General features: G+C 39.8%; 1 protein-coding gene across 4 annotated transcripts in view; it reads left to right on the forward strand.

The window, feature by feature from the left end:
- The window catches only part of ANKIB1 (ankyrin repeat and IBR domain containing 1), a 95,683-nt gene that overhangs the window by 2,032 nt on the left and 73,877 nt on the right, over nt 1–19,774 (forward strand). The window lies entirely within an intron of this gene.

Raw genomic sequence — 19,774 nt, forward strand, 5'->3', positions numbered from 1 at the left:
GTTGTTTCAGTTATAGAGCTTTGTTTATCGGTTGTTGACTAGTTTGGCTAGCAGGGTTTGTGGTGATTTTTTTCTTTTAAATTATTTTGTTTGTTTTGTGGTTTTGTATGTATGTGATTTTTTCTGTTTGTTTTTTGTTTGGTTGGTTTTCTTTTCCAAATTTGCTGTTTACATTTCACGTAGTCTCCGTTGCCTGAGTGGTAAATTAACTTCATCTTGAAATCTGAATTCTCAAAGTTGCTTTCTGGTGTTGTGATTGTTGGAATTTTGTCACCTTTGCTAAGGTGACTCCTTACCAGTGAACAGACAGACTGGAAGTCTGGAGTTTACACATGTGTGTGCTGAACCAGTTATGTTTCTAATGCTGCTACTGTACAGTAATTGATGATAGATAGCAAAGAGAGATCTTCTGTTCTGCTTGAAGAGCAGACCTGTAGAAATTGTGAAACGTTCAAAATGACAGAGAAGGTTATGTTCTGAAAGCTGTCATCATCGGACAAGATTTTTACTGCTTCCCTTCTCCCTCCCAAATACACTGCAAGTGAATTACATATACATGTAATTTTGGGGGGCACAGAATATTTCATGCAAGATTACATCGCATTAACAGTTTAAGTCCAAGCAGTCTACCTAATGCTTAAACTACTAGTTTTCTTCAGAACCTCTAAACATCTTCCAGATTTAAAGTGAAACTAGTAAAAATAGTCTGTTTGCCATTTTCCTTGGAGGATTATTACGTTGTGTTCTTCAGTATCAGTAAAACAGTATGTTTTGCATTCCAACCTGTCTTAATTTGTGTTTATATGTGTGTGTGTGTCTATTTATGTCTTATTCCAAAGAGTAGTCAGGGCGGAGTGCTATACAAGTAAGTACAGTGGTAGCTGAGTATCTTCAGTTAATTAGTCCAGAGTCAAAGTGGGGAAGAATAGATAATAGTTACTCTTTTTTTAAGGTTTTCCAAATTTCCTTTACCATTCATGCACTTTTAACAATACAGTCCTTGCTTTCTGCTTCTTTGTTTTTAGACTCCTGTACTTTAAAACGAACTATGAAAGCAACGAGAAACAAGTGACTATGTACAGGCAGCTGGGGTTTTCTCCTACTGGTGTCCAGAGGTGGTCTGAGGGAGTCCTTTGCTATTTCAAACTCTATTCTGGTGCTCTTGTTTTCAGTAATGAAAAATAATTATCAGAACTTGCGAACATGCAGTATAAAGATTAAAATTTCAAATTCATGTATATTTATATCCTTAGCTCTCCTGTTTTGCAAACAAGAGAATTGCCATATAAGTATTTTTAGCTAAGACAAATGCTTCTTTTGACCTAGAACAAATTTTTAGTAATGCTATTATCCTTGAATTTTCTCTAACATATTTTGTTGATGTTGCTCAAGAGAGATTTTGATATAGTGGTTTTGCTTTGGTTTGTATTTTAAAGCACATTAATGCTGGACTTTGAATGTTAAAGGATAATTGGAGTAAAAATACAATAACAGGTTGTAAATGGATTACTACAGTGAAATAGGAGGACCTCTGTGCTGAATGCCTGAGATCCTTCCCAGCTGGGGAGGCTTTCCGGAGCAGCTGCACAACAGCGCCTGTCAAGTTCCTCGGTAACTTTTCTTGTCCAGCCCTTTCCTGACAAGAAAGCTGAGAGGCTTTGTTTCAAACTGAAGCAAATTCTCTAGGAGTAAGGTTAGGTATAAAACAGTTCTTACGTACAGGCTTCTGTACTGGCAAAAAAAACTTTATTAAATTTCTTGGGGATTTTCCCTTCTTTAATAACAACAGAAAGAGGTTTTCAATTTTGACGTGGACTTTCATTGTGAAAATAGCACTCTAGAAACATATGAGTAAATAAAGCAAAAAGACTTTCAGAAGTACAGCACTCACCAAAAAGTCCGTGGAATAAGGGCTGTCAGATGGTGGCCAAATGGTGTATATTCATTTTAAGGGAGTATTTTTAAACTGCTGTGAACCACTTAGTCCTTGCTTTATAATAAAGGCTGCAGTGAAAAATACAGTCTAGGCATTTCCAAGTCACTGTGGTATTTGGAGTAAGTTGCAGGTTTGGAATGATCTGAATTTGTATTTACAGTTGATGGTCAAATGCAAAGACATAACCCTTTGACGTTTTAGTGTTCTGAAAAAAACACATAGCTTTAGTTAGAGGAAAAGATCAAGAATAATTGATTTCTGGACCATCTGCAAGACTGTATGCAATACAAGTCAGTTTATATATCTCAATTTTTTAGTAACTAGACAGTAAGCTTTGAAAACCAAAGTAACCAGAAGAGAGTTGTTTTGCTCTCAGACCAGTTGGTTGTGCCTTACTTTCTGAATTAAGCAACCAAGTAAGCCACGGCTTGGATACCCCCTACTTTAAGAAATCTTTCTAATTTGGGGCTAATTTTGTGAAATGTGGAGTAGGTTCTAAAATACAAGTGTTTTGTTGCTGGCTTTTTGTTTGTTTGTTTTTCCAGGAGCCAATATCAGAGAGAGGAAGATGATAAATCCTAAAGAAAAAGTCCATTGCTTATTTTCAAATTCAGGATTAACTAAAAGTCCTAAAACACATTTCATGGAGGCAATTTTTTTCTTAAGATAATGCTCTTGAAACTTACATTTAAATCATTTTCTGCCTATGGCAAGTTAACAGAAGTATAATTTGTAGTAAGAAGTTTGTTTATATCCTTGAACATAATAGCTGCTGCTGTTGAAGTTTGTGTTATTTCTTTTCCATGCAATGTTTCTGCCGCATCTTGTAGTAGCTGTTCTACCTTCGTGTTGTGTTGGTGTATCCCCTGTATTTATTTGTGTGGTTTCTTTTGACTATTTTTCCTTATTTTCCTTGATTTTCTTCTGTCCATCTTTTCACATTATTTTTCCTATTATTGCGTTGTTCTTTATTGTCCTAGACCTCTCGAAGCAAAGGTCAGTTTCTTCTGTTGACAGCGTGAATGGCTTCTGATGTGGTGCATGGCTCTGTCGTGCTCCTGCAGAGTGTTTTTATGGAGCCGTGATTGTCTCCAGCATCATCTGCTGTGGTAGGGGCTGGTGCGTGCTGTTGTTCTCACCTGATGACTCTCTCTCGTGAAGCTAATTGGGTGGGTGACACCTTTTTATGTATGGCACCTTCATTCTGTTGTGTTGAGGGGTTTTTTTTTTGACTAGTATCAGTGAACTGGCGCTTCTGCACAAAGAGAAATTATAAACGGTTCATGGTGGATGCAAATGTAAAGGGAGGCACGTAGTCTTAGACTGTGAGGCAAAGCTGTAACATACAAACTTACCCACTTGACTTCATTTTATTAGTGTATGTGACTACCAACCTGAATTAAGGTGCATCTGTAATTCACATAGAATTCAAGGTTGTGTAAAGCAAAACACCATTTTGTTTGGACTTGGTTTGATTCTAAATCCCTCTCTGATAGGTGATGTCAGCTAGAGGTAACCTGTGAGATAACTCAGTTCAAAAGCGGTAAAAGAATGATTATGGCTAAGAGTGAAAATTCTTTTTTCGGTTTAATTCTGTGATAATTATCGTAATGTCCTGACTTGAAAAAAAAAGTCCTATCCTATAGGAGTTTTAGTGACCTTTTTTGAAGTGAAAGACGCTTTGAGGAAGATACAACTTTAGAGGTTTCAGATCTGTTACTGGGAAAATACACTTAAAGTTAACGTATAATGTTAACTGTGCATATACTAATGACATATTTATTGGAATTCAACATAGAAAAGAATTAGATTTTTCTAGCTTGTAAGTATAGTTTTGCTGTAAAATCAGGCCCTGCTCATCCGTATAGTGGATACATTAAGTGGCTGTAGGAACACCATGTCCTGTTCGTGTGCAGCTGGTTTTGATCCCAATCTGGAATTACTAGAAATGAAATAACTTAGTGGAGAAAATTGTGTTTGTTACACTTGTTAGTTTGAGCTGTGTTTACCATTCACTCACTGCTAAATGGACTTCCAAAAGGAATTTTGAAGGCAAAGCTTGAAATGGTACATTTATATCAAAGCTGTTGTGTAGAAACTCAATCTTACTGTGTTAAAAAGCAGTTGTATATTTTTTAGAATGTACAGATGAAACACAGATAATGACAAATATTGTAATATTTCTTGTGCAGAAATTGCTGAAAAAATGGTGAAAAATAATCATGGTGTATACTTTTTTTTTTTTTGCACTGCCATTATATTAAATACTGGTTCTGTCTTAAGTGATTGTCAAAAAAAATCATAGACTGAAGAACAGGGATTTTAGGGCAGTTGTAATTTATTAGTGAACTCTTCTCTGTACTGATACTCAGTTTGGTATTTGTGCTGTATTGCTGAAGTATCCCATTGTGTGTTTTTGTTATATTTTTATTAGGTATTGTATGAGTAAAATATAAAATTTGATATATGTAAGGCTGTATGTACATTGGGACTTAGTTTCAACAGTAGCAACCTCAAAATTCTATGGCAATATAATTTTCCTTTGGAGGATTCATTTTTCTTAATTCCTTTTCCTTGCCTGTGTGTAGATTTGCAGAATTGTTACTTTTTCAGGATTTTTTTGTTGTTGTTAAATCCAGGTGGCTCTGCAGTTTTATTTCACTAAGCAGCTGGGAGACAAGGAAATATTAATCTCCAGTTAACTCTCTATTAGGTGAAAGGACTCCAGATAGGTACGTAGAAATGTCCTGGCAGAGTAGAGCCCAGAAGATGTGGTGTCGCTCTATCAAAATGGCGAATTTTATCAGTATCTTGGAGAAACTGCAGAAGTGTACAGCTATTAAACTGTTTCCAAAGTTCCAGCTGTGCTAATAATGCAGTTTATATGCTTGAACAGTTTTAGGAACTTACGGACTGATGGAACCATTATCTCTAACCGTAAGGTGAGAGTTTTGATGTTTTAAAGCTCAGCTCTTGAGAGAGTTATATAGCAGGTCTCGTGACAGCAGAACGTGTGGTCCTTCAGAAGGGAAGGCACCTCTATTCTCCAGAAGTAGTTACACTACAGAATTACCAGAATTATACACTACAGAATTATCAAGCATTGCAGGTCTGTGCAGCACTGTAAGTTGTATACAGCTCTAAGATAAAGCGTCCTTTGTGAACGAACTGGAGTTACTTGGTTCTGTAAAAGCTTGTGCATGGAGGCATGTGCGCTGAGGCATTACCCGTTGCAGTACAACTGTACGGTGGCTCTCAATTTAGGGCCTTTTCCCTGACTTCTGGAAAGTCATTGTCACAGATACTTTAGGTACTTAGTTTAGAAGGACATTGGAGAGGATATCTGCAATTGGAGCCATTTCAGTGAGCCACCAAGTGCAAACTGTATGTTTAAAAAACAAAAAATCCCAAGTGAACTGCATGTTTTAAAACAAAAACAACAAAACCAAGCTGTGGACAATGAAAGAGGCTTTGTTTGGTGGTTAGTGAATTGGAGTTCTTTGTAATCTCATAGTTACCAACCTGTTCATTAGTTAAAATGTAACTACTTGGAAGTCCTTTACCTTGTTCAGGACGGAATAATTAGTATTTGTCAGATGAAATAGTACAGTTTTGCATTTGTAATCGTTGTTAATGGCCTGGATGATGCGATGGAACGCACCCTCAGCAGGCTGCTGGGTGACACAGAGTTGCGTGTGCTGCAGGGCAGGTGAGGAAATGGCCGGGCAAAAGCCTCGTGAAGTTCAACAGAGTCTGAAAATTAAAACAGAATAACCCTGTGAAATAGCAGAGGCTGGGAACCCATGGCTGGGAAGCAACTTTGAAGCAAATAACGTTGCTTTCCTGGTGGACACCAAGTTGAGCATGAGTCAGCAGAGTGCCTTTACTTGGGGAGAACGAAGTTGGGAGCTGAGTGAAGAGATTATTTCTGTCTGCTTGGCGTTAGTGTGACTGCATCCGAAACAGTGTCTGCTTTGGGGCTCCCCAGTGTAGGAGAGCAGGTCCATAGGAAGGTGACCGACGTGATTAGGCAACAGGAGCACATAATGTAAAAGAGAAGTGGGGAGAGCTGGCTGTCTTCAGTGCTCAGAGAAGGCTAAGGGGAATATAGTCAGTTTTCTGAAGGTGTCACTCATAGTTTTGAGGCATCTACTGCAAACGGTGCATGTATATATACACGTTGTTGACTGTCTTGTGGATTTCTGTGCATTCCTGTATAAAAAGATATAGCTTCTGGCGCATGCTGTTGTGCAAGGTAGCATGGGTTATTGGCTCTGGTGTTCTGACTGCCCACTGGCACCAATTAATATAAGTGCCTGCTCGTATCAGATGGTGTGGTTGCACAACCGACTGTTTTCTCTGCTTGCAACTGGTCCTAGCCCAGCTGACATGCGTGACCCAGAGGGCTGTGGAGCTTTGTAGGAGAGAACAATATGATTAACTCAAGTAAATTTGACTATAAAGTTCAAAATGTGTCCTTTAAGGAAACCTGAATTTTGTATAGTCAAAGGTTTGAAGTTATTAGTTTATAGCTTTGGATATCACATGTCACTAATGAAATATGCCCTCTCATAAGCAAAGCAGCCTGAGGTTTATACCCATTTGCTTAATAACAGAATAGAAAGTTAAATTCATTTGGCTGGAATGGGAGTTAGACAGCATGTTCTAATCTAGAATTATTTGTTGTGATGTTTAAATAAAAGAAGATAACATGAAAGTTTTGGACTCTGTTACCCTGCATGTTATTAAAATGTAAACTAAACCTGAGTAAAACTGCCACATAATTTTATTGTAAAGGCACTACGTAGTGCCTGCTGATTTGGCCTTTGTTTCGTAGGAATACCCTTTAAGTTCAGTTTAGCTGAGCTCAATTCAGAAATCACATTGACTTTTCTGTATGTATGTCTATTCTATGTATGAGTGAGGAATCAGTAAGGAAAACGAGTTTTTAAAATGAATCTTTAAGGAGGTGACTGGTTAACTCCCCCCACCCACCAGTTCTGGTTTACCTAGTCATATGGGTCTCTAGGAAGAGAATGAGTAAAGGTTCTCCTTAAATTAGTCACAAGTCTTAAAAGTGTATTGCGTTCACTTCAGTTTTGCAGCTTGTGGTGTTAGGGTAGCCTTAAAGAGTTACTAACAACCATGTCCTTTATTTTTTTGCAGATATACATAGGATCCCAATTGTAGCAGCTATTCATGAGTATCAAAATAATTTATCTTTGTTAGGGAGGAAATTCAGAATCCCCAAATCATGGATTTCCTGGTTGTAACTTCTGTATGAATTACATGGTTTCTAAGAAAACAAGACACTATTTTCTGGATGTCTTTTAGCTTCTTCAGAGTAATAATGACGTTCAGATAAAAGCAGACTGGATCAGTGCTAAATGGAGTTGGGAAAAAGCTTCTTTCTGAAACTTTAAAACCTCAGTATGAACTTTGAACAAAAAAATATTCCACATTACCCATGGCTTACTGTGAAAATAAATCTTGTCGCATTCCTGAAGACAGAAAGCCTACCCCAAATCACGCCTTGCTTTAGCTGTTGTATGCTTTACTTTCCCCAGGACTGCCTGTCTGCTTACTGGAGTTGTTTGATTCCTCCCGTCCTTTGCAAACTGCTCACCCAGCAGCCAAACATCGTATCCAAGCATCTGTAACTAGGGGCACACAGGAAGTGGTGTGGCCCTGATTCCCTGCAGCCAAGGATACCTCTAATGAAGAATTATTTCTCTTTGTATTAAAATATGTTGCATTCTTAAAATTGAAGCCTCACTCTGTTCTGCTGCAACACAACGCATCCTCCAACAGGCTGTAGACTACCCAGTATTAAAGAAGTTTTCGTACAAACCACCATGTGAAAAGGCAGTCTTTTTTTAACTATTTCACCTCTTTTTAGATGGGTATTTTTGTTACTGGATATTGTTCATCGTGGCTGTTCCTCAAGCTGTTAGGCTTTTTGTTTCAGAGGACCCATTTGCTTTTACTATAATACAAATGGTGTTCTACTTCTTTCACTTCTTGTCTATTGCTATTTTCCCCCTTCTGAATCTTCTAGAGAGCAATTTAACACAACTGGAACATGCTTCTTGCTATGCAGGGTGTTGTATCTAGGGTGACACTAGGCTGGATTTTTAAAGCTATTTGTGTCTGGAATTTTCAGAAGACCTTAAGACTAAAATCCTCTAGTAAATATGTAGGCCCTATTGATAGATACCTCTGTTTCTGCACCTCCACCAGCATTTGAAAATCATATCCATGGGTTGTGCCCAAGCATGTTATAAATCTCTAATAAAATATGGTCTGACAGTGTATGCAGTATGCGAGGGACAGAAGGGATTGCTGTCTGGTGTTAAACATTACCCATTCCTAATGCAAGTGGACAGGGGCTATGTTAGACTTTCTTTTCTTCTCACTCTTTAAGGTTGTGTTTGTTCAGCCAGGTTGGTAGAGCTTGTTCTCACCAGAGCCCTGCTGGGCCCCTGCTGGGCCTCTGGCAGCTGCAGCAAACACTTCTCCCCAGGGCCTTCTTGCCCCACTCCTGCTTTCTGACTTGGATGTGTTTGCCCTCCAGTAAGTGCATGCTTAGCTGCATGCCTTCCCTGCCTGTTGGACACTTATTTTAGTTGTATTTCCATCTAGGTTTCACTTGCCTAGGGCCAGGCGATGGAACAGCATCTGCTGCTGCTATTGACCGTCATCCCTTGTTTTGCACAGTGAGATTACAGCTGGCCCCAGAGGCAGGTACCAGTTCTGCTGAGGTATTGGAAAGGTCTGGAGTGGCTGCTGTGTCAGTGGTTCTGTGGGAGCCTGTACCCCAATAATGCTTTGTTCCTGGCTCAGTGTGGGTGCTGCCAAGCTTGGGCACAGCAGCAAGTGCTGCCTCTGGTGCCGTGACGCCTGCTCTGTGTCTGCAGTTTCCCACTCCAACAGCCACATCCTTCAGCTCGTGCTCTACGCGCCGTCCCTTCTGAAGGCACTGCCGCTGTCTGGGTCTCACAGCTGATGAAATAATGCTGGGCTGCGAGAGAAATTTCCTGAAAATTTGCTTTGATCGCTACAGTGGGGCTGGTGTATTCCTGCCCTGCGTCCAGCACTCAGACCTACTGTTGGTTTTGCACAGTTCGCACTCCACTGGTGTTTCTGCTTCTGTCTGCGCTTCAGTTTGAATCAACACTGTTTTGAAAGCACTCCATTTTTTTGCAGTGCGCACTGGTATAAGTAACCCTGCCGCCCTATAACTGCTGCCGTGGTCTGGCCCTTTGGGCCATCAGCATCTAGGAAGAAAATCAAAACCAGAGAACTGCTCTGAGTTACTGTTCTGCTTCTCTGTGCGGTTCCAAAGGCACATGCCAGTACAAAACTAGGGAAAGTGTGGGAATATGGGTGAATAGAAAGGCTGGACCAGAAACAGAAAGGGCAAGATCAGCTCTGGTGTCAATTAAAACCACTTTAGAAACTACGGTCTAAGTTTCTCAAGCGACATTAGCATCATAAAAAGATAATGGAGGCTTGCTAAATGCAGGCTTCATAATGACAATAAAAATGACTTTATAATTTCTGAAGCTTTCAGGGAAGCCTGGGAGAGGTCGTACATCGATCTGGGCAGCTGTAACAGGGAATTGGACAGGGGAGAGAAGAACTACCCAAGACAGGAACACGAAGTGTAGGGGAAAAGAAATATGATTTTATTTGATTTTTTTTTTGTCTCGTGTGGTCCCTTTTACTTCAGGAGCAGGGAGAACCAGTGTGTTACTTTAGCACTGTAGCAGGTTTTTCTTACAGTAATCACCGAGGGATTCCTGAGCATCGCAACTCTGAGAGCTGCTGAAGCTAGCACAGCTGGTTCCCCTTGGCCAACGCCTCATCTCCCCCTGCTTGCTTTTGCTCCCACAGATGTGGGGAATAAAACTGGCAGTAGGATTCTTCTTCTAACAAGCTCTACATTCTTGAGCCTTACCGCAGTGTGTTTCTGTCTCACTTTCACACAGCCAAATACCAGTTCTACCTGAACCTAGCAAATGCTGGATCGATAACTGAATTTTTCCTAGCACCAGATCAGGTTGCTTAAGGACAGCTTTGCCAGCCTTTAGAGGAAGGCGAATAGGCTGGTCAAGCCAAAAGGGCGGCAGGGTGACGTGACTGATGTTGGGAAGCTGCTCTTTCGCAGGAGCAGGCCCGGTCGCATCGCCTCAGGTAGCTCGGAGGGGAGGCCGCGCGCCTCCTTTGGCTGTGGGGTCTGCTCTGCAGCCACGTTTGGCAGACATCGAGGGCTTCCCTTGCATGAGGCTGTGCCTGGCTGTGAGGGTGGCAGCATGGGACGTCTGTCCTGCCCGCAGCACCAGCACGTTGGGGGAACCCACGTGCAGATGTCCTCTGTGACTTTCTCGGTGAGCGGCGTTCAGAAATAGCCTTGGCGAGGAACCTCCTGCGCAGTATCACTGACACCTCCCAGATCAGGAGGGTGACCTGGATCTTTCTCTGCTGTGGGACCTCTGTGTTTAACGTAGCAGCAAATAGGTGACCTGGAGGTCCTAGAAGTCACTTCCGCTGACCAGAAGTACAAATCCACCGTCAAGCTAGCTGTGCCTGCATGGTCGATCGTCCATTCCTCGCGGCCCTGGGAAGCGCGTGGAGGAGATGTGCAACCAGCAGAGTCAGTAATGAACAGAGCCTGCGCTGTGTTAACTCCACGTAGTATATTCTGATAATAGATGGGCTCGAGGGCAAGCAGTATTAGAAGCAAAGGGTATATGAATCCAGTGAATGCTGCTTTTCAGAATATGTGCTTCCTGGCACAGCACCTGGCTGCAAAAAGAGGCAGTCCACAAAGACAAATTAGTGGGTGAGCATGTGATGATCTTGGCTACAGGGTAGCAAGCCAAAGGCTAGTGCTGGGGACAAAAAAAAGGCAGTACTGAGTACTGTATGATCGTTAGCAATCTGATCCCAGACAGGCTTACATCGGTTACCTCAGGTGATCTACTTACACGGAGATTCAGCATAACAGTCACATTACAATCTAAATCTTTTTATAATGATTCCCTTTTTAGATTGTAGTGTTCTGGTTTAAAGGATAAAAAGTAAAGTATTTCCTGGCTGGTATATTAGGCTGTATAATTACTGTTGAATGCTTAAATCTGTTTCTGCAGAGAGGAATTTTCTCCTATGTATTGGGAAGCCTCCAGTAAAATATTTCAGATTTGCTTTGGCCCGATGAGGAGGTGCCTCCTTGTTCTTCTCCAGCAAACAAGATGTGGAGAAGAGTGGTAAGAGGAGTGGCAAGGTTTACAGGCGACAGGAGAGCAGGAAGTTCTGGAGAGAGGGGCAGTTTTTTGGCAAGTTTCCTTGTATTTGTTGTTGCTGTGGAGTAGAGTAGTAAGGAGAAGCAAGGCCTGAGTATGTGATACCATAAACATGAGAGGAGGAGAAAAAACACGCTAGGCAGCTTGTGCTTTCCTCTTTCATCTGGTGCCCCAGTGAGAGTATCTGAAATCCATTGCTTAGTGCTCTGTGGTCACTGTATGTAGGAGGTATGGTGTATGTAGAAGGGCGTTGAGGTGGCTTATACCACCTTCCCAGAGTAAGATTTTCCTCAGTAATACTGTACCGCCTTGTATCTGTCAGCTTCCTCTGCCGGTGTGGGACATTACTGTATTCCTGGTTGTTCCCCAGTAGGTAGCTTCCTCTCTGAGGACTCCTGGGACATCTTGTTACTGTCTGATATCCTTCTTCATACACCTGCTTTACAACAAACACAGTCTGCTAAATTTCCTCTCTTAGCAGTTTGCATTGTTTGTCGTACGTCTGGCTACAATATTTCCTTGATAATTCAGCATCTCTCAATGAGATAAGTCTTTCATGAGCAGGTGGGGGGGGAAGTCTAAAGAAATTCAACATTGTTAAAAGACAGACTGCCACTCTTTCATCTTAAGAAATAAGCCTCAAAGATAGGCTTTACAGATTTCCTGTGTTCTGGCTGAATCAAGCAAGGTAAAAGGAGATTGGCGTAGACACCCTCTCTTCATAATGTGTCGTTTGCCAAAGTGCGATGTACTTATGTGATGATAAGAGCTAGGGTCTAATTTTGTAGGACTGATCTCAGAACTGTCAATCTGTCTTAGCTCTTGTGGAAAAGCTGTGTAGACTCCGTTTCGGGTTATTTTTCTCAGTATGAATATGGTTTTCTTTGGTATACTTGATGTAATTAAAATTGTGCAAAAAACTACATTTTGTCACATTTAAACTCTCTCCTAAAAGCTACCTCAGTGCTGGATTACTGGAGGTTAGTTAAAGTGATGGCAATTTTAAAAGATTCCAAGGCAGGCGTGGAGCAGCAGATGTGTAAGCCTGACATCTGTACCTGGGGTATTAGTAGAAATGATGTGATAGTTGACCAAATTAGCAGACACATGGACAAGTACGACATCCTGAGGAACAGCCGGCAATCATCGTAAAGGAAAGTCAGGTCCCACAAACTTCGCAAAATCCTTTGAAAAAGTTAACAATGTGGTTGTTATTCTCCAGTTGGATTTCCGAAAGACATTTGACATGGTTCCTTGCTTAAAAGTCTTAAAGAATTCAAATAGCTGTGAGGAAGTGTTCCAGGCAAGGCTGGATGGGGCTTGGAGCAACCTGCCTCTAGTGGGAGGTGTCCCTGCCCATGGCAGGGGGTTGGAGACTGGGTGATCTTTAAGGATCAACCCAAACCATTCTGTGATTCTATGAAAGACGGAGGGTCCTTTCCATGGAGAAGTAGCTGGTTAAAAGATAGGAATAAATAGGCAGTCTTCACAGTGGCTGAAGGTTCTTGACAGAGTCCCAAATAGATCAGTGGTAAGCTGTTTAATGTACGGATAAGTGATCTGGAAAAGATGGGAAGTGGTAAGACTCTATTCTCTAGACAATGCTACAAACAATGACAACCGTAAAATAATCTCATTAGTCAGAATAGTAAAAATTTAGTACGTGAAATTCAGTATAGGCAAATGTGAAAGATTCACACGGTTGGAAAAAAAAATCTAAATTTATATACAAAGTGGTTATCTTAAAGATTACCACTCAAGAACCAGATCTTGAAGTTGTAATAAATATCTCTGAGGAAAATCAGCTCAATGCTTAGTACGAGCCCAAAAAGGAAATCACATGCTGAAAGAGTACAGATCATGCCACCACCGTGTAAGTCCATGCATTTTGCATGTTGTATACAGCTTCTGGTCTCCTAACCCAAAAACATTTTAGTTGCATTGAGAAAAGATCAGAAACAGCAGAAAGGACCGTAAAAGTCGCACGGAATCCATTCCATAAGAATTAGGATTAATCGATCTGTAAGAGTAGCCTCTAAAAAGGTTGATATGACAGGTTGATCACTTGTAGCAGGCGATGTAATAGCAAGCTCTAAAATCACAAGTGGAGAGAGTAAGTACGGGAAGATTTTTTTGCTGTCTACCTCTCAGTTCTTGTAGACAGTGAAAATGAAATTTAACAAGTGTCAGGTTAAAAACAGAAAGACGTTTCTTCACAATGAATGGTTAAGCTGTGAAATTTCAGGATGCTGTGACTGGTAAAAATTTCCATGGTTTCAGGGACTTTTTCAACAAATTAATGGAAGAAAAATGCACTGCAGCTTATTAATATAGACACAGCACATCTGGCTTATGCATTCATCAAGTGCTAAATTGCAGAAGACTGGGAGAGTATTGCAGAAAAAAAATACCAGTTCATGCTTGCCCAGTTTTTATACTTTTCGGTAGTGTATTCTGCTGGCAACTTTCTGGGACAAGATACTAGATGAGAAGTGTCTGATCCGGTACAGCCATTATTACAACTATGTTTTTAATATTTGGAAAGAAAAACGCATACGTTGGTAACGGAAAACTCTTAACTAATGTTATACATCTTCTGTTTGGTTTCATATTTTTGAAGAATATTCATATGGAAAACCAATAGAAATTTTGCTGCAATGCAAACATAATGCTGTTTCATGAAAGCCATGCAATAAAATGTGTTGGTCAATAAAATGTTGACATCTAAGCAGTAGAAAATAAATGAGATTGTTGGAATTGAAGGATTAGTCTAGTTGTCATTAATAGTATTCATAAATAAAATCATCTTCAGCTTGCTTTAAGCTAATGTCTTGAAATAGTATTGCTGTTAGAGATAGGATTATTTTAAGGTAGGAATAAACTAGTTTTTCTTCTATTTAGAATTCTGGATATTTATTCCTTAGCAAAGTTTGCTTTTATTTTTGAGGATTTTTTTTCAAACAGTGTGAAACAAGTTCCAAAACTGCAAAGGACTCTTACCAGTCTTTGTCAGACCTACGGTAATTTTTAATTTCTGTTATAGTACCTTCAAATCTTTTATTTTTTTAATGGCGTGTCTAATAATTTTGTAAATCATATATTTTTTAAACTTAGTAATGTAGCTACAAAAAGCTCGTTAAAGTTTTTAATTTCTTAGTTGGCTGTAAAAATCAGGTAATCAGGTTTCCACATTGAATATCAATTGAACTCATTATCTCAAGAACACATTGGCTCCAAGAATCTATTATAATTTCTGCAGCATTGGACATTGTGATGCAGACAATAAGAACATTCATGAGTAAATCTGTAGGATGAAGAATCCTCATTTCAGGACATGGTCCATCTCTTAATTGTTGGACTAAAGACATTTCTTCTCTTAGCAGATTGCTAACAAAAAAAGCTAATTAAGCTTTTTACAACTTCTTCTGTGACATGTAGGACTGAGTGCTGTCAGGAAGATACTGAGTTGTATCAACTTCTGAGATGTTGATCCAGGAAAATGGTTTCAATTTAGTATTTAGAAGAAAGTACCTGAAACTGAGGAACACAATTCCTGCAGGTCTGCAGCATCTTTTTAACTCATTCTGGTGTTAGATCCAGAGAATCCCCCTGGAGAAGATATCTGGGATTCCACTGGAAGATCAGCACCATCCTGACCCTTTCTTGGTACGTAAATCTTGATCTTGGCAAGCACAGTGACAGGAGACCTTTCTGTACTCAAGGAGCCTTCGTTTATCAGTATCTGAGAGCTGGTTCTTTCTTCTGTGAAAAATCTTGGATTCTTTCATGTAATTCGTGGGCAGTAGTTTTCTTCCAGAAATTGTTGCTGTACATCTTATCTGTTGCTGTGCTGTGTAGCCTTTTACCTTGGTCAAACATTCAATTGATTTGATACTTTTTCAGATCATTACATTTGGTCAAGATTGTATCTTCACGCTGCCCTGGGTACCTTTGAGCAGCCTTCGTGCCTGCCTTCTGCCTTCTCTTGGCTTTTACAGCAACTGTAGGATGGTGTCTAAAGAGATGCCTTGATGTCCTTTAATCCAAACTCATGGAAGTTGCTGTTAAATTACTGCACTGGGGAGGAAGTGATTTTTTAAAAGACTTTGGCTGAAGGAAGAACAATTTGATTATATAGGCTGCTTAGTGAAGCATGGTATGATGTTGCCGGCGTGCTAAACCAATAAAACAAAACCTTTCCTGCCTTTCTACAGTATCTACTTTCTATTGCAATAATTTAAGATGAAAACCTACTGCAAACCAGTTAGCATTAATCAGTATAAATGCAGTTGGATTTATGGGTGCACAGATGCTCTTTTATTGTTATGACACATTTCTGCACAAACAGAGAGGTTTTTGTTTTCAGGAGCAATAAGAAATTGAAACAGTGGATGCAGTAGTGAAATGTTCCAGTAGGAACAAGATGTAAGGATCTGGTAACTTGAATGTTGTGGTTTAGAATTAAAAAAAACAGGTTCTATGTCAAAGTTTTGCTGTTTAAGGAAGACTGTAACACAGTTTTGTAGGACAAATCTATCAGGACTTTTAAAAGAATGCTAAGAAAAGAGTGGGGTCTGCATTCACTAAGGTTCTCTGTGCATGTGAACTAAAGTGTGTGCCAGGAAGGAAGGAGAGGAAAACTCAACGTCCAACAATCCAAGCTTCGGCAATCTTGGCTACGAGAAGAATATAGAGAAAGTGAAATTAAAATAATTTTATTTCTGCCATAGAACATCTGGGTTTTTTTTTGCTTATGGCTCAAATATTTAAAATAAATACTAATTTTAAAGCACAGTGTAACATGCATTTTTCTTAAGCTTAGTTGTCAAGAGAAGTAATAATATTAATGGTTTGTTTATGCTTCAAGGAGAGTAGTTTGAGCAACTAGTTTGCTAATTCGAAGGGCAAAGCTCACTTCTCTGCGTCACTGGGTTTGGGATGTATATTCTGGCAATGAAATTATGAAAAATAATTCACTGGAAGAAGCTTGAAGTCTGTGAATAAGTGATGGTGCTTCAGTGTTCTGGACAACGCAAATGTCATAAACTGTGGAAAGAGGCAACTCCGTTCAGTTGTTTAGACAGTGTCCTGCAGTTTCTATGGCTCTAAATCATTTCAGAGGCATAAAAACAACAGTATGCTTCAGAAAAACTGAATAATGGTAAGAGTATGCTCTGTTTGAGTTTGGACAACTTACAAAAGATGTAAAGTGTGTGTAGTTATTGAGTACATTTACACAACAGATGCAGATACAAGAGTACAGTTCACAATTAGATGACGCTTTTTTGACTTGTTGTGTTCAAAAAGATGACTGAGAATCATGCTCTGGCTGAATTATAAAGGATAAATAAGCAAAAACCCTCACGACAATACTGAGTAGGGTTACAGCAGGATTACTGTCAGCTTGAGTTCCTTCCGTGCTCTCTTTTTGTTCCTGAAGGAAACCTCATTGTCCTGGCTGCAGTACTCTATTGGCAAGTCGCGTAGGCACATACTGCTTGAGAAAGTTTCAACAAAGTAGAAATCATTTTAAGAGACTTACGTGGTCTCAGTCATTTCTTAGAAATGAAAAATGCCAGAATAAGGAATGTTTTTACAGAACAACCATAATTCACCTACTCTTGTGTGCCCCTATGTCCATCAGTTTAAATGAACACCTATTTGTTTTGCCTCACTTAGCATCCATTGCAGTGGTCCATGGATGATAAAGATGTCCTAGCGTCCTTTCTCCTTTCTGTTTTTCTTTCCACCCTCCAAGTCTGCAGACTATTTTCCCTCATTTCCTTCATTTTTCTTCCTCCTGGCAATCCAGCCAGGCTTGTTACTCCTGCCTCTTTTCCCACCCCTTTCTTTGGGTGCTAGCGAGAGCACAGGAGAAATGGCAGAGCTGCTCCTGTCCTCTCTGCCTAGCTTTGGTGTGACTCTGGGAAGCAGTCACAGAGAAAGTTCTCCTAACCACCAAACACAGTTAGCTTTTTTATCATCCCGCTGTCTGTACAGTTACTTCATTTGGAAGCTCCAAGTAAATAGCTGCAGATCTTTTCAAGTAAAGTCGTACAGATTTTATGACTTGGCTAAAACAAAATACATTTTTTAGACTGGTTCTTGAAAATCTTTGTAGCATTAAGTCACTGTAACTCCAATCCATTTCATGTAGTTTTGATGACAAATGGGTCAGATTTTGCACAGTGAGGGACTCTGGCAACTTGTATTTCTCTTTCCTCCACTCGTTGCCTTACACAGTGAAAGTCACTATAGTATTCTACTAAGAACAGCAGTCGTTAGTATTGCATCAGTGTCTAGGCCAGTCACTAGGTATGTTGATTTTGTTAACAGCAGAGCTGATTCAAACTCAGGGTTGTCTTTTTTTTTTTTTTTTTTTTAAATAACTTTATTCTCTTTCTTTCTCACTGTTTTCTTTGGTTCGATATTAATCTTGAAACCAAAAATCTTTGTCGTGCAACAACGTTGTGTTTCATTGCAATTATACTCGAGTCAAGAATAATCTTCATAAATATAAACTGTAAGTGACGTGCCATAATTACATTTGTTATCCGTAGCCTTTATATAAATGTTCAAACAATTTGTATGCAGTGGAATAAACAGCCCAATATTTCAGCATAGGTTTTCTGGCAAAAGTTAAAAATACGTGTTTAATCACAGAATAGTGTAAATTAATGTTAGATTAGATCCAATACATCTTTTGCCATTTCCTTGCCAGAGTCAGAATTTTGCCCGTGGGTATATTAAATATTTTATCAGAACTGCAGCAGTTGCAAGTCTGCTAATTTGGGGGCATGCGTAAGGTGCAGGTGATGGTTCTTGTCTCTGTGGTTACCTGAGTGACGAGTTCGTGGCAGTGATGCTCTTGTGAGATCCTGGGATCTCGCAGCCTTGGCAAACGGGATGTGTGCTTCTTGGACTCAAAACAGTTAAATAGTTCCTAAAGTTGCATCTCAGAAATGTCGTAAAACACTTCTGAAATATTGTATAGAAACTGTGTTTTGCTGTGGGAGTCTGTCTCATTTTAGACACACAATGATCTCCCGGACTCTGTGTTTAGACCTTAAATGAATGTGTTGCTTTGAAGGAGTGCTGACCAGTTAAATTACCTCTTTGTTAAAAGGAAATTGATTTGTTCATTCATCTGAAAAAAATCACGATATCTTTGGGAGATCAGCGAGGTCACATTGTCTCTTAGCTTTATAGAGAACAAAGCCAGCATGTAAGAATGCTTCCAGGAAACAATAAAAGTGTGTGCACGTTTGTTTCTAGTCCAGTAATTTTGTGAATGTTGTCATCTTCCTCCAACAGCTTAACATGCTTTCCTCACCGCCCACTTGAATAGCATAGGAAGAGATATTTCCTTAATGCAGAGTGTGTTTTAAAAAGTTTCAACCTGTAGATCTTTATGAAATAATCATAACGCACCAAGTAGAGATGTGCTCTGTCACTCTGTCATGTTACTTATGTGACAACAGGGAACTTTTCATGCCTTGCATATTCCTTGAAATGCTGCATAATATTCTTTTCAGTGCTTTCAGTTACTGGGGCTGTAAGAATAGACAAACTAAGGTAAGGGTTGGTTAGGTTATTCAAAACTTGTGAGCTGCTGACTATCAGCAGCCTACAGACCAAATGCTGGATCTAAGTTACGAGTCCAGAGTCAGCGGTAGGATTCTGTGCTTATTGCTTTACTCGAACAACTTAAGATACAGGATGGTATTTTGGGAGTCTCTACATTGAAAATCTAGTTTTACTTGTTTGCTCACCTTTTTAACTTTTTACTTTAATAAAGTGATTTATCGCTGTTCATAAAAGCAGTAATTTTGGGGTTGAAATGCACTGACTTCAGATATTTATTATTCCTGCAAAATGCAACTGTGTGTTTTTAGAAAGTAGTGGAACAATGCCAACTGTGTACAGCCTGATTGCAGTTGACTTACCTCATATACTAACTTCTTACTTTTTGAGATCCACCATCCAGGCCTGTTGCCTGTTTACGAGGTAGAGCTGCAGCACGACCCTCCCAGCTGATGCTCTTAACTATGAGAAAGCTTCATCGAACTGAGAGGTTTGTGCTTCAGGAACATGTTAAGGTTTTTCAATGTATGAGACTTTTTTCAGATTTTGTTGTGGATGATTCTGATCCTGAGCAGCCCTGTGTAGCCAGGCTCTTTATTTTTGCTCTCCGTAGATATGCCTGGACATTTTATGCCAAAAAGTTTGGATTTCAATTGTATCAGTTTAATGCGACTGAAAACTGTGTTAACATTAAAGCTTTTAGCTGGGCGGTTTATAACAAAGGCTCTCCAGAGGGTTCTCTTTAGGTTACAGTGCAGTTTCAAACCTGTTCACCTGAATCTTAACAAGGCTTTTAAATTGTGTTAAGCTGAGCAAGCATAGTTGAAAAATACATCCTGAACTCCGTCAAGGCAGGGTCAAGGCACATTGCACCCCATTTAGGCTGGTTAATCAAGTTCCCTGTAGGTTTTTCTATAGCCAATTTTGTGTTGCTGTCTTCGTTCCTGCT

Source organism: Anser brachyrhynchus, assembly GCF_964034855.1.
Source record: "Anser brachyrhynchus genome assembly, chromosome: 2".
Lineage (NCBI taxonomy): Eukaryota > Metazoa > Chordata > Aves > Anseriformes > Anatidae > Anser > Anser brachyrhynchus.